We start from the raw sequence: 15766 nt of genomic DNA, 5'->3' as shown, positions 1-15766 counted from the left end.
AGCTCGACAAGGAATTTACCAAACGCAATCAATCCTTTCACATGTAGTTGCAGATGTATTCCTGATAATTCCATTTGTAATTATACAGGGTGTCCAAAAAATGTTGGATGTCCTTGAATGGGGTGTTTCGGGGTGGGTGATGAGTTCAAACAATTTTTTCTTAACGAAAATGTTGTTCGAGGCTTCGTTAAGGAGATATTGACAGAAACTCCCGACCAATCAGAGCGCGAGTATGCCGGAAGAGCGCCTGCGGGGCCTATGCTACGCTCTGATTGGTCGGGGGTTTTTGTTTCTGCAATATCTTCTTAATGAAGCCTCGAACACCATTCTCGCTAAGGAAAAATTGTTTCAAATCGCCCCACCTCCCGGAACCACCCTTTTCAAGGACCTCCAACGTTTTTGGGACACCCTGTATAGTTGCAAATGAGATTATCAGGAATGCTGAAAGGTTATACAAATATGGAATTAATCGGGATCGGATTATCCTGTATATTGCTCATAACTGTTGTTATTGCATGAAACCTATTGGTTATAGATTGCCACTAAAAAGAGTGAAATAAAATAATTTTTTAGAAAAAAAATTTAACCGGCTTCAAAAAAGGTACAGTGAATAGTATGAAATAATTTCTAGTTAATGTATATGAATACGCACTAGCTCTAGATATAATTGCTTAAAAGTATGGGAAAATGCAGTGAAAAGTGTGAAATAATTTCTATTACTGCATTGTTATTCACCATCGTTTGATGAATTTGGTTAAATTATTAAATACATCATATTAAATGGAATGCCCCTTTTTCGGAGACGGCGCAAAATTTAGAATTAAGTATATTAAAAATTGCTAAACTTGGTTTAACTTTCTGTCGGAGAAACAAAAAATATGGTCTTTATTTATTGCTATCATTACATCCACTTTGACATCATATTCATTAACACTATTCAATATCGCCGCCGCCACACAATACTATCCCAAACCTATTCAGACAGTATTTCCATGGGTAGAGTATACAGAGTGTCGTTGAATTAGTGTAAGAACCGGAAATGGGGGTAGCTGATACAATTCTGAACCACAATTTCCTTTGCGGATAGTCTTTCGTTTGGGTTAATATTCGACACCATTCGAAATTTTTGCAAACAAAATCGTAGTTCAGCATCGTCTCAGCTATTCCCAAAGTTAATATTATCAAACTTGGTTTAACTTTCTGTTCGAGGAGCAAAAAATATGACATTAATTATTGCTATTACTATATCCGCTTTAGACATCATATTCATTAACACTATTCAATATCGCCGCCCCCACCAAATACTATCCCAAACCTATTCATACAGTATTTCCATGTGGAGAGTTTATACATTAGCAGTGATCAATATGGCCGCCAGTCCCCTCCAAAAAAGCCCCAAATCTACTCACACTATATTTCCGTGTACATACTATATACATTAACTATTAATTCCTCATAGACAATAAACATATATACATTGACAGCATTCAATATTGCCGCCTCTACCAAAAAGCTAACCCAAACCGGAATTAAAAAGTTTTTACATCTGTGCCGCCTCCGAAAAAGGTGCATTGCATTTAATATGATGTATTTAATAATTTAACCAAATTCATCAAACGATGGTGAATAACAATGCAATTTAAATAGAAATTATTACACACTTTTCACTGCATTTTCCCATACTTTTAAGCAATTATATCTAGAGCTAGTGCGTATTCATGTAGATTAACTAGAAATTATTTCATGCTTTTCACTGCATTTTCCCATACTTTTAAGCAATTATATCTAGAGCTAGTGCCTATTCATATAAATTAACTAGAAATTATTTCATACTATTCACTGTACCTTTTTTGAGGTCGGTTAAATTTTTTTTCCAAAAAATTATTTTATTAGGTCCTGGAGATAACTCTAAACCAAAGAGTCGAAACGTAGTATAAATAACAACTTAATGGAGTGCTCAAAATTCTCCAATGTTTAAATGTAAGGGCTGAACACTATACAGGGTGTTTCAAAAATGTTGGAGGTCCTCCAAAAGGGTGGTTCGAGGGGTGATTTAAAACAACTTTTGCCTTAGGAAAAGGGACAATTCCTAAGGAAAAAGTTGTTTTAAATCATCCCCCAAACCACCTCTTTTAAAAACCTCCAACATTTTTGGGATAACCTGTATATGGAAAGAAAAGTAGCGAGCACCGAGGTCAAGTAAATATTGTTTCGTTTCGTTTTACATATTTTTCTAATGTTAGCAATAAATTCGTTGACCTCTATCTATTATTCCGTTTTAAACCCATCGTAAACATTCGAATGACAGATGAAAACGAACGCAACGTGCAGTTTTTACAATCTCGTCCGCGGAAGTGGCAGCGCGAAACGCTGAAGCGGTGAGCTACTTCGGTATTGCAATTTCATAAATTGTTCAGTCTGGAAATGTCGCACGATGACACACGATTTCTCTACTTCCGTGTGTCGAAATTTATGCCTGTACACGTCGAAATCCAAGCCAATGACAAATCATTTCGACCGGGCTTGATTTCCCTCAATTTTACTTGCGCGTGCTGAAACCCATCAGCCTACATGGTATGTATGAGAATTATCAACCAGACGTCGAAGAATATTATTCAAATAATAATAAATGAATGAACACGCTTGACAACGTTGATTGACATTTGATAATTCGATTAACACTTTGCTAATTATATAAATTATATAGAGTATATGTTGTATATACTTATATACTGTACATAATTGAGTCAAACTCAAGAATTGTAAATACACATTATTTTGGTTTCCTCAAGTGTAAGTAAAGGATTCAAGCCCGTATAATTCAATAACGCTATTTCCAAGCGCATTAACTAGGTACCTACAAATCGAAACTATAAATTGTTATATATCATTATGGAAACATTTAACAAAAAAATGTTTCAAACAAAATTTACTTGTAATTGCTTGTAAATTACTTGTAAATTTATCCTGTTTAATCTAAATATGTAACGTTTTATAGGGAGTTCCATTTAAAATTATAAAGGTACCCCGCCCCTCTTGTAGGGGAAGGGGGAGCCACTTCACGTTTATGTAGCTAGAAAAGCCCTTTAGATCCATGCAATTTAAGACCAAGAACTTTAAAATCGATGGTATAGTTTCCGAGATATTGCGCTGTTAATAGTTATGTGGGCCATCCTGTATTCTTCGTAGACCACGCACAGCAATATGGCTAAACTTTATCCCGTTTTACTAGGGTTTTTGAAGGTTCATAGATTATAAGCATTTAGAACTTTAGCTTCAGGCTGAATTTGCTTGTTCTATTAATCATATTGTGTTGGAAAGAACTGCTGCAATTTGTGAAAAATAATTATTTTTCAAAGAAGTTTTGGAAGTATGAACTCATTAACTTACAACATATATGATTTACGAAATTTGAGATTCAAAATATAAATCATAAAGTAGGGATATATATAGTAAGGAGAAAAACTGAACCAATAACACACTTTTCTAAAAAGTATTTGTTATTATTTAAATAATTCGTGGCAAAGAAAAATCAGAGTTGATAATTGTTTCATTATAGTTTCAAGAAATTAATCATTAGATACTTCGTAGCACTTCAAAAATATATCATTGTGATCGAAACAGTTAAAATTCGTGGATTTTACTTTGTATCATAGTGTTACATAGTGTTGTTGGGATATTTTGTTCGAGTTTTTTTCTGACATCCCTTCACATTTTAGGTCATATCTCGAGTTAGAAACATCCGTTTGAGTCGCACAAGACGCCATTTTAAAGGTACTCGAATTTCCAACAATTGCTTTTCACATTATTTTCTAATCGGTTCGATTAGCCAATATATATGAGAAATTTTGATTTTTTCGGCTAAAATAGAACACGAATATTTCTTCCATCGCCATGGAAAAATAGAAATTGTCAAATTATGTCCAGTTTCTTATTGTTTACGCATAGATCGCACTTTTACGAAGAAAACAGCCTTTGTTGAAGAAAATCTATGAATAAATACCGGAGTTAGGAACAATTGAATAAAGGTACAAAAATTCCAATTTTAGTCTGTTTTTGTATTTTTTTCCTATTTAAATAGGAAATATTTATTTCTAATCGAAATTTTAGCCGGAAAAATCGAAGTTTCTCATATATATTGGCTCGGAACACTTAAAGTATCGAACCGATTAGAAAATAATGTGAAAAGCAATTGTTGGAAATCCGTTTACTTTAAAAATGGCGTCCTGTGCGACTCAATCGGACGTTTCTAACTCGAGATGTGGCCTAAAATGTGAAGGTGTGTCAGAAAAAAATCGAAAAAAGTTTCAAAAATTCATATAAAAAAAACCTATACATAGAAAAATTTTTTCTTGCGATTTTCGAGTTTAGTAGGCCAAAATACATAAGAAAAAAATTGTGGAATTGAATGTACATTTTAACTGTAAACTAGTGTAATTAATCACATAATTGCACACTTATCCAATTACACAATTACACAATCGTATAGTCAAACAATCACACGATTACAAGATTACAGAATCGTATACTCGTACATTTACACAATGATACAATCACATGATCACTTAATTACACAACTGTACAATCATACACTCTTGTAGTCTTATAATCACACAACTATATCTACAATCGTATAGTTGTAGAGTCACATGATCACACAATCATATAGTCATACGAGCATACAATTACATAATCGTATAGTTAAATAATCACACGATTACAAGATCACAGAATCGTATAGTCGTACATTTACACAATGATACAATCACATAATTAACTTAATTACACAACTGTACAATCATACACTCTTGAAGTCTTATAATCACACAACTATGCATACAATTGTATAGTCATACAGTCACACGATCATACAATCATATAGTCATACGATCATACGACTACTTAATCGTATAGTCAAAGAATCTCACAGTTATACAATCACATAATCACTTAATTACACAACCATACAATTATACAGTCACACAGTCACGATAGGGACACTTTTTCAAACCGTCGTAACTATGGGAGTTTTCAACCGATTGAAATGAAACTGCGTGAGGAGTACTTCTGAAGTGTCCCATAGACGTGTGTAAAGTTGCATTGGTGAGGGTTGATGAGAAGGGGTTAATTCACCCCCTTAAAGGGGGCGCGTCGAAAAACATCACTTCTGAAGGTGCCAGGAGTAATGGAAAAGGTTAAAAAAATTAAAAAAACCTTTAGGGAAACTCTCTTTGATGCCCTCTACAAAATGCACCCCTTGAAATGCCTCTCGGGCAAACACACTCCCCACAAACGCTCACCCCCTCTAAAATTCACAATTTTTGGACGACGGTCTCGATTTTAGACTCAATGTATTCTCTGGACTCCCCTGATCCAGAAACTGCCATCACACATACCGTGCACACCATAGGCACCCCTTAGGGGGGTGGAACAGCTCTCAAATTTGCAACCCCCTTCGTAAGGGAGCACTTCCACACATCGGATGGCGATGAAATTCACCATATTTGTTCCCGATATGTTAAGGATGAATGCCGAAAAGGTCCCGTTTCGAAAACTGCCCCCAAACTGAAGGGAGGGGGAGGGCAGTGGTAGGGGTGGTCCACCTCCAAGTGTAAGGGTTGGAACGTTGTCACGCTGCGTGGATTACATGTCCTACAGTCCAGGACATCAGGCTGACACAGTTTTGATGCCTTTTTCCTGCGTGAATGGCAATAAATTACGAAAATGTCGTTTTTGGGGGAAAACCCACCCCCAGGCCCATCTGCAGGGTGAACAAGCAACCCCACGCCAACGCCGTTCATGCTATCGGATGCGCGAATGCTTTATTAACAGATACCCAAAAAATCAGATTTTTTCAATCACGCTTTCGTTGTCAAATTGGAGTAGATTTGAAAGAGTAATAAGTGGGCCGAACGCAGCCGGCATTCAGAAACGGAGTGAAGGCCAGCACCCCTACGTAGTCAGACCAGACCGGACTCCAATTTAACGTGGGCTGATCACTACGGACGCAGGGTCTCGTACCACTTTCGAATGCCGTTTCCGACCGGCCCACTTACTACACTTTCAAATCTGCTCTGATTTGACAACGAAAGCGTGATTCAAAAAATCTGATTTTTTGGGATCTGTTAACGAAGCATTCGCGCGTCCGAATCCATGAACAACGTTGACGTGAGGTTACTCGTTCAATCTGCAGATGGGCCTGAAGTTGGAAGCAAGTTTTTAAAAAAAATCGACATTTTCGTATTTTATTGCTATTTACGCTGGAAAAAGACATCAAAACTGTGTCAGCCCGATGCCCTGGACTGTTGGACATGTGATCCATGCAACGAAACAACGTTCTAACCCTTACACTTGGGGGTGGACCACCCCTACCTCTGCCCTCCTTCCTTCAGCTCCGGGGGCAGTTTTCGAAACGAGACCTTTTCGGCATTCATCGTGAACGTATCGAGAACAAACATAGTGAATTTCATCGCCCTCCGATGCATGGAAGTGTTTTTTTACGAAGGGCGTTGAAAATTTGCAAGGTGTTCCCCCCCCCCCCCCCAAAGGGCGCCTATGGGGAGCACGGTATGGATGATGGCATTTTCTGGATCAGGGGAGTCCAGAGAATGCATTGAGTCCAAAATCGGGACCGTCGTCCAAAAATTGTGGATTTTAGAGGGGGTGGGAGGTTGTGGGGGTTGGGTTTGTCCGAGTGGGATTTCAAGGGGTGCATTTTGTAGAGAGCATCAAGGAGAGTCGTCCCAAAGGTTTCTTTGAATTTTTCAACCCCTTCCGTCATCCCTGGCCTGTTTCAAAGAGGCGTTTTTCTACACCCTCCCCTTTAGGCGGCGAATTAACCCCTTCGCATCAACCCTCGCCCATGTAACTTTACACACGCCCAGAGGACACTACAAAACTACTCCTCACGGAGTTTAATTCCAATCGGTTGAAATCTTCCATGTTTTTGAACCGTTTAAAAATTTGTCCACTAAGTTTTGCGCGTTAGTGTAGATCTCGTAAGAACGTAACGTTTCCACAGGCAAAATGCCCCGACCCAACGGACAAGGAAGCTCTGGATTTGTGTTGCCACGTTCACGGCACTCTGTTCCAATGAACAGCCCCGTGTTTCATAAACTTTTAGTAACATACTTCCTTTGTCGCTGCTGCGATAAACACGTAAATGCTCCTTTCAACGAAGTTCGACTGTAAGTCAGCATTTACCGTCCTGGCGTGGAATGTTTACAAGGGTGATTGTTGGGCGGTGAACGGCCATAAATCATAAGGGAAGCGAAAATTCATAGCGCAAGAACAAATACCCGTTTGGAACGTATATATAAACAAATCGAAAATTTGCTAAACGTGGGTTAGGAATGAAATAAGTTTGATCAACGCTTCTACTAATACATTCACGATTGGCTAAAGTATAGAAATCTAATACAGTGATTGTCTAAAAGTACAATAAATTACCAGAGTTATAATTACGGATTTTTATGCAAAATAAAATCTATGCAAACGTACCTACAAAAATTGAACCTAAATAGGAATTTATTTTACCATTGTAAATATTATAATATGTGTTGGAATGCAACGATTGCCACTTTCGGGCCTTGAGGAAAAGGGCCTGTTTCTCCTTAAAGCAGAAAGAGGGGTGGGGTCCTAACAGGGCCAGAAAGCGACGATCCTCAGTCCGTCGAAACAAGTCTAGTGGTACGGGTCGTCGTAAATTTCGGACATCTTTCCTTTAACATTATTATATACGTTGTAATCCTTTAGGAAATAAAGTTTTATAAAAATACAATTCTAACAATATGAATAATTTATTACCAAATTAAGAAAAGAAAGGCTTTAATTGAGACATATAGAAAAAAATAGTTAAGAAATTCCATTCAATGATTTAATATACAGGGTGGGCCAAATATGTTTGACAAATCATAACTTCGTTATCACTGCCCTTATAGAAAACTGTCAAAGGGAAAAGATAAATATTACAAAGAATACTATATTTGCAGGACGATATTTTTTGTATAAGTGCAATGGTGAATGTGCATTCGATAAATGCATTATTATTTTATATTAGTTTAAATGGAAATATTTATGGCATATTTCTTTTCATAGATTGAATACTTTCGTTATTTTATATAAAAAAAGTATAAGAGTAAAGTGATAAAAAAAGGATTAGCTCGTGAGATATTATGAATAATTTTCTTTAATGAAGATGCTTGAAATTATTTCGATTATACTATTCCTTCCTATTTCTTTCTATTCTCTTATTATTCATTTTCTAGGAAATTACGATAATGTTGTAGCATTTAGAAACAGAACTTGCAAAGATGAGTTCGCACCAGAGCTGCAAAGTAATGATTATTTTGGAATTTATTACAATTTGGAACAATTACTTTGGAATTAGAAAGCAATTATTTAAGTAATTGTTGATTTTTTTTTTTTAGTAATTATGCAATACCTTATTCTTAATTACTGAGTAATTCAATTACTTTTTAATAATTACTTATAACTGCCCAGAGAGTAATTAAAAGGCGTCTCAAATCTAAAGTAGTTAAGTGTACCTAAAAGTAATTAAAAAGTAATTATAGCTACTTTTTTAATTACTTTCAAGTAATTGCAGTTACATGGACAGTAATTGTTAAAAGTAATGATTACTGACTTAATTAATTAATTAATTTTAATTACTTTGGACTACTTTTGCCACCGATCATTACTTTTAACAATTACTGTCCATGTCACTGCAATTACTTGAAAGTAATTACAAAAGTAATTATAATTACTTTTTAATTACTTTTAGGTACACTTAACTACTTTAGATTTGAGACGCCTTTTAATTACTTTCTGGGTCGTTATAAGGAATTATTAAGTAATGCATGGGATTACTGGTAGCAATTAAGTAATTAGAAATACCATTACATGCGACAGAGTAATTGTAATGGCAATTATTCAATTACTTGGTCAAGTAATCGTTTTGTTACAGCTCTGGTTCACACCAGCAGCAACCAGGAATAATATTCAAGATGGCGTGTATTCAGCAATCGCGAATGTTTTAATTCAACAAACTCTTTGTGCGCACTATTGCTTTAGGGAAATTCCTATGAAGATAAAGTATTATTTAGTATTTTCGAGCTGAATCAAGTCCCTTGGTTTTTCTACTAATTTGAAAACTGAAAGAAGAAGGCGCAGCGCTCCAAGTTACGTCCTTTTTCGATTCACTTTCCGAAGTTCGCTTTACGGGCCTTGGCAAAGTCTGACTTGAAAGGGTTTCATAAACAACTTCGATGGCAACGTCTTCGCAATTTCCTTTTAAAAGAAACCTTCGACGGAGATACATAGACGTTAATTCCACGAATAACCCGTTTCAGTAGTTTAAAGGTAAAAGGAGAGCACGGAAAAGGTATCGACGAGCCGTTCAAAGAGCCAGAAGCTAAATGACGTTTGAAATGCACTCTACAGCGAGTCCGCCGAATAAATTTTCAATTGCAAAATCCGAAGATTTTCATTATCCTTCATATTAATTTTCATCATTAATGACAACTTCATAATGAGAACTTGTAATCTATTGTTTATAACCTCTTGCAATAAATTGTTCCGGATAGAATTAACCCGATAGAACGAGAGGGACGATAATGACTGCTAGTAAAGAACATGGGCGATCCTTCGCGGTCGAGTCTGCATCTGCGTGAATCGTTAGGGCGATTCACGGCTATCATGGCTACTCAGTGGGGGCATGGCTTGACCATCCCCTGACTTCAACAGACCTCGCATAGGGATTAGGCTTTAAACTGAAGGTCGACCTCAGCGCGGGAAGGACCAAAAGCCGACCCGTGGCTGCAAGCCAGCAGACGAAACCGTTGGGAGGCGTTTCGGGTACACACAGGGTACACTTGGGATGTTTTGGAATACAGTGCGAACAATGCGCACAGGCAGTCATTTGGGCGCTTCCTCGACTTCCAGCGGCAAGATAAAGATGCCGATGAATTTAGTACCGCGATTGCTATTCGGAAATCATAGAAATAAGTCTTTAATGTTTTTATTCGAGCGATGCGGAGAAACAGCGAAAAGTGACAATAGTTTACGGCATGCTAGCGAGGCGAGGCTGTTTCGAGCCGATGACTGATATTGCCGGCAATATTCATCTAGGGGTGACCGTTTATAAGGTCTTTAGAATCTCGCGTAGTTCCGAGCCTCGGCGGTCGAGCATGCCGTGAGCTTGGAAAAACCCATGAGTGGCTTGGGGCTTTCCGTGAGACGCCGAGCGACCACCTACCCTTGTTCCACGATACTGTTAACAGGGGCGCGACGACTGGGGTGCGCGTGAGAGCCGGGGCGCCCTGATTGGGCCTTGGTCCCAAAACCAGGGCCAATGGGCGCGCCTCTTGGACTCGACGGGGATGGCACCTAGGGTGAGGAGTGGTGGTGCGAGGTATCTTCGATTGTCACCCGGCGAAGCAAAATCAGATTTCGATTTGTAGAACTCGAAGACGCACGAGCGATCAGAGAGAACATCAATCGTTGTACACCGTGGTATTTTAAAATAAATTCGCATTTTTTCCTGTTTCAACGGAGAGTTTTATATCTTGTCCACTTTAATTCCCGAACAAAATGAATATTTGATAACATAATTTTTTGTGTTAGATATTGACAAACTTAAAGGACAAATATTGTTAGTACTACTCATTGAGGTATTCAACAGAGATATTATTTTTGACTATAATTGTTATAACTTCCAAGGTCAAATGTAATTAGTATAAGTTCCAATATATCTAACAAATTATCCTATTTAGTATTGCATACAGGTAATTTTGTATAAGTAATACATTATAAAGAAAATTGAAGTATTTCATATAGTGGACGTTATAAATTATTAAGTCTGACAGAAGCCATTGAATAAAATGAATTAAATCGACCCTACTATAATCCAAATTTTTGTTTGATAAGAGTAAAATTATCTAATAAAATATTTCGTAAGCACTACAAAAATATACAGGGTGTCACGTATAAACCAGGACACCTGAATATCTCTTCCGATTGTGATGATAGAGAAAATATTTTACATGGAATTTGAATGGTACAGAATTGTTTTTTCCAACGTCTTTTTTTTGGAGAGATTTCAAGGTCCAATTACAAATGAATTTTTTTCTATCGCAATACGTAGTTGACATGAAAATACGTTCAGATGAAGTATATTCAGATGACTTTAAAATGATATTTAACTGAAAAAATTGAACTGAAACGTAAAATTAATGTCGAATATTTGGATTGCTGATAGTTTATTAGTTCATAGAATGTTCTTTACTATTCTTTCTGCTTATTTAAGCCTAAATGTTCTATGTTATAATGAATTAAATGAGCTAAGAAACATAAAGTAACATGTTTTGAAGTTTTGAATAAGGACAGACATAAAATAATGTTTCAATTATACGTGGTACAAAATTCGTTTAAAATACATGCACACACACACACACGTGTATGTGTGTTACATTATATTTATTATACAAGGCTTTCAAAAAGTAATGGATCCACCCCTCATCTCAGAATCTCTGCATTATTGGGAAAAAATGACTCAACGTCAATTTTACGGTTCGAAAAAAATCTGTTTTTCTGTAACTTCAGATTTGATCTTAGCCATGACCTTGAAGGTTGTTCGGAGGTCAACTTTCATTTTTCAAATAGGGATCCTTATTTTTGAGGCCAGATTCGGAAAGAGCGAGAAATTTCACATTAAAATATGATCTCTTTTTCAAAGTCATAATACAAATACAAATACGTATTAAAATAAGTATTTATAATTTCAAAGTTTATTCGAAATACTAATGACTTTTCAAATAATGAAATAACTTTACTATTTGAAATACTTATCATTTTTAACGAACCGGTATTTTAATTATTTCAAAATAATTTTGGGTGAAATAAAAGACTCGAATGTTATTTTAAATGAAATTTACCAAAGCTGTTTGTATCGGCCATCAAAAGATATCACAGCGCTTCCAAGTATCCACTCTTTACTTTATAAACTCGCTGCCTGTTTTCATCCCGACAAAAGAGTCACTCATTTAGTACTTCCGAGATAATGAACAAACGATAGGATAAACGATCAGCGTTTTAAAGCTTTTTTATCATTTCGCTACTTTATGTTCTTGTCATGCGGATACTCGTTTACAAATGGCGTTCATTTGCACTTTCAGAAAATAGAACGCATTTATACTTTAAGGAGGTCACCCCGTGTGACGGCCGTTTTTTAAGGTTCTTTCAGAATTTTTTATAGCGAAATGAAAAAACACAAAGTTTCCAAATTTTTACTATATATTTATTCAGACTTTAACTGTAACTTTGAATCCTTTTCAAGAAAAATATAATGTGGATCGCGAGCTTTATCGCTTAGAATGGGGTATTTTTATTATTGTAAAATTGTAGCTGATGAAAAGACAAATTCAATTATGTAAAATATGTTGAGTTTCAGATGACCTTTTGACGAAGCATTCTTATCATTGGATATGTCCTTTATGTCACCAGTACACTAGGTTACAGCAAATTTATATGAAAATCAAGTAAATTCCTAGTTTTTCAATAACGGTGACTGAGTTTACAGTTAAATCAATGCCACTGGATGAACGAAGTGCAATCATGTAATAATGGTAACTAATTTATTTCACACACTTTAACGCTCCATGGGCCGAACTTTTTTTTCCAGACACCTTGTAAGGCATTTACTTTGATATTTCAGGTTGATCGTGCTACCAACCGTCATCAATATTGTTATTATTTATCAAAGACGAATTACAACAATATTTTGGTGCTCTCCAAAAATAGGAGCTGCAGCTGTGAAATTCTAATACTTTACCTGAGTGAAGGATATCTGGTAGTAATTATGAAAATACCACAAGAAGAATCGTGCAAGTATTACAGGAAATACGATAAAGTTTGACAGCTACATATATTGAAATTGGCCAGTTGAAATATACTACGACCCGACAGAGTGTACAATGGAAGGAACTAAGTGATCTGTATATAATTTGTATGAAAATTATGATTTCTATTTTTATTTTATAGATAAAACAGCGAGTATTAGCAAGTATTAGAGGAAAGCCACGTGGACTCTTTGACTGATCTCGAGGACGCTGACTGAGCTTGCAGTCGGATCAGAAGCCGTGTCGCATTGCGGGGCGCAACTCTCTTTCTCTCTCTTGCTCCTTCTCCTTCTTTTGGTTCAATCGTTCCTTACCACCTTTCTCGAACGTGCATTGACAGCACGCCGGCGAGCATTCCAAGTCCTTTCAGAATCCCTTCGTTACTCGTCCTTTGCCCCGTAATTACCACAAGAATTATAGAAGCCAGGGGTAGAAGGAGTCATAATTGCTATTTCATCGGGAGGGTGAATCCGACATGAAAGAAGGAAATTGAATAGACGCGCGGAATTGTATGGTTCCCGGAAAATAAGGCAAAACCCTCGCGAGTTTTTAAGCTTTTCAATTGGTACTTATATCAATTAAACGGGGATATTAGTTGCATGCCGCAAGTTTTGCACGCCTCGATTCAAGTGGAAAACGATATCAAAGGGGAGGACATAATCTGATGTCTAGATTAGATGTTCCTTGTTGAACGGATCAACTAATGGTTAAAAGGAAACACTGCGAACAGTTGGATCGAGTGTTACCGATTGTTTTGATGTTTTGAGATATTTGAAAAAAGGATGTTAACCTTTTCGGTGCTCTGCGCGAGTATACTCGTCAAATTATTTTGTTTTTGTCGTGCTCAAGACGAGTTAAATCGCATGAGCTTTTTACATATGAAAGAGCTCAAGATGAGTTAACTTATTAACAATAAGCTCATGCGATTTAACTCGTCTTGAGCACGACAAGAACAAAATAATTTGACGAGTATACTCGCGCAGAGCACCGAAAAGGTTAAACAATGGTTCATTTCTGAATAGTTAAGTCACCTGAATTATATATAAGGTACTTTTTGATTCAAGAATTTGTAAATCCACAATTAATTATCGGCAATATAATGAAAAAGTTGTTAAAAACGTTAGTGAAATACGTAGTGCACATGGGGAAAAATTCGGAATTATTGATTACTTATTGGCGTTTTTAATACGTTATCAATCGTTCATGAATGTCATAAGTGATATTTTTCGAATTAGAACAATTATATACATTTTCAACTCATTAATCATGCACTCACAATTGTTATCGCGTATATCAAACAACGCAAAAATTGTAACATTGATAATATATTACTGTGAAAAGAATAATTGAAAATAAGAGAAATTGAGAACCACTATAATAGTACATTAAACAAATATAAATTATGATTATAAAAAGTAAATTACCTTTTATTTAAAATATCTTTTAAAAGCATTAATTATTACAAATTTGTAACAGTTTTTTCCAATACAAGATAATCGAGAAAAGTGTTAATGTAGTTAACGAAGAAGCAAAATACAAATACTCTTATAAAGTACATATATTTATTACTTCGACAAATCTGGATCCTCTGAATTTTCACGTTCGTTTTGTACACTAGTTTTGCATAGAGTGATTTATTTGTAATTGCTGTTCGGTGCAATTACATAGCACAAAAAATAGTTCGTTTGATGAATCTTTAAGGGGAGCGTGCCATTTGCGAACGCATTAGCGAATATTTATGGAGACGTTACAAGGATGAGCCTTAATGACTCGAGGCATTACCTTTACATACCGAAACGGCAATCAGGAGTACGGAAACAGTCAACAGAATTCTTTCTTGCAAACCGTTATTATTCTCTGGTGGAAGTACGAAAACAATTACTCCAAACTTGACCTGCTTGAAAGGGAGAAGCGAAAGATTAATTCAAGGATAAATGAAGTATTAACGATAAACGTTTCCAAAAGAAATTGCTTCGATAATTAGTTCAATTGTGATAATTGTCGATGGAATACTTGAGCGATAACCGAAAAACAAATAAGGTCACTAGTTACTACAGAATAACAAGATATTAAAGGTCGCTTGGTATAACAATTGATGTTTACAAATAAAAATCGTTCATTTTATATAGGTACAGATATTACCGTGTTAGAAGAAATATATTTGTGTTTTTATATGTTACTTTGTTGTACGTAAATAAATAATTTGTACTTATCAAATACATATTAGAGATACAGAAAGAATCGATAAATATCAAAACATGTACACTATGTAGTATGATAATATTGTTTAAAACAATTGTTTTGTACTATTCTTGTACTGTCCTTTCTAATGAATATATATATTGAAATATAAATACTGAATACTATACTGAAATATAAATTAATGTTAAAAATGTAAATAATTTGAAGTATAGGAATTTTCCCCCTCTTCTGTAATTTTTATTTATGTAAAACAGTACCGTACAAAACAATTGTTATATATGTATATACATGTCGAATTGAGTAACCTCCTCTTTTTCAAAGTCAGTTACAAAGAAGAAAAATGAGAGCGATACATAATACCGTGGTAAACGTATAATTAATAAAAAGCGTCAGTGTAATAACAATGGCTTTATAGTTGAAACACATAAAATAAATACTGATACTGATTACAAGAGTCTTGACTGTATTCTTCATTACCGTATCCGACATTTCTAAGTCCTGTTAAACCGATTACCGGAAAGATCAATCATCGGAACGAATCATCTCTCTATTAGCTCGGTTGATCGACGCTTGGCTATACCTAACGTTTCGAACGAGAGATAACCCAGCCGGTACGGTTAAAAAAAGAATTTAATTACACCGAAGTTCTATCAGCGGCGAACATCTAT

The 15766-nt window shown here is 35.8% G+C and overlaps 1 protein-coding gene and 1 long non-coding RNA gene across 2 annotated transcripts in view; one reads left to right on the top strand and one right to left on the bottom strand.

Moving 5' to 3' along the window:
* LOC128876487 (E3 ubiquitin-protein ligase MIB1-like) overlaps window positions 1–15766 on the bottom strand; it is a 605287-nt gene that overhangs the window by 318501 nt on the left and 271020 nt on the right. The window lies entirely within an intron of this gene.
* LOC128876495 (uncharacterized) lies at window positions 2335–15464 on the top strand. Its single transcript, XR_008457053.1, has 3 exons — window positions 2335–2574; window positions 12449–12623; window positions 12713–15464. It is a non-coding gene; the product is annotated as an uncharacterized LOC128876495 (long non-coding RNA).

Source organism: Hylaeus volcanicus, chromosome 5 (assembly GCF_026283585.1).
Source record: "Hylaeus volcanicus isolate JK05 chromosome 5, UHH_iyHylVolc1.0_haploid, whole genome shotgun sequence".
In the NCBI taxonomy this organism is placed as follows: Eukaryota; Metazoa; Arthropoda; class Insecta; order Hymenoptera; family Colletidae; genus Hylaeus; species Hylaeus volcanicus.
This window is presented reverse-complemented; position numbering and strand designations above follow the sequence as displayed.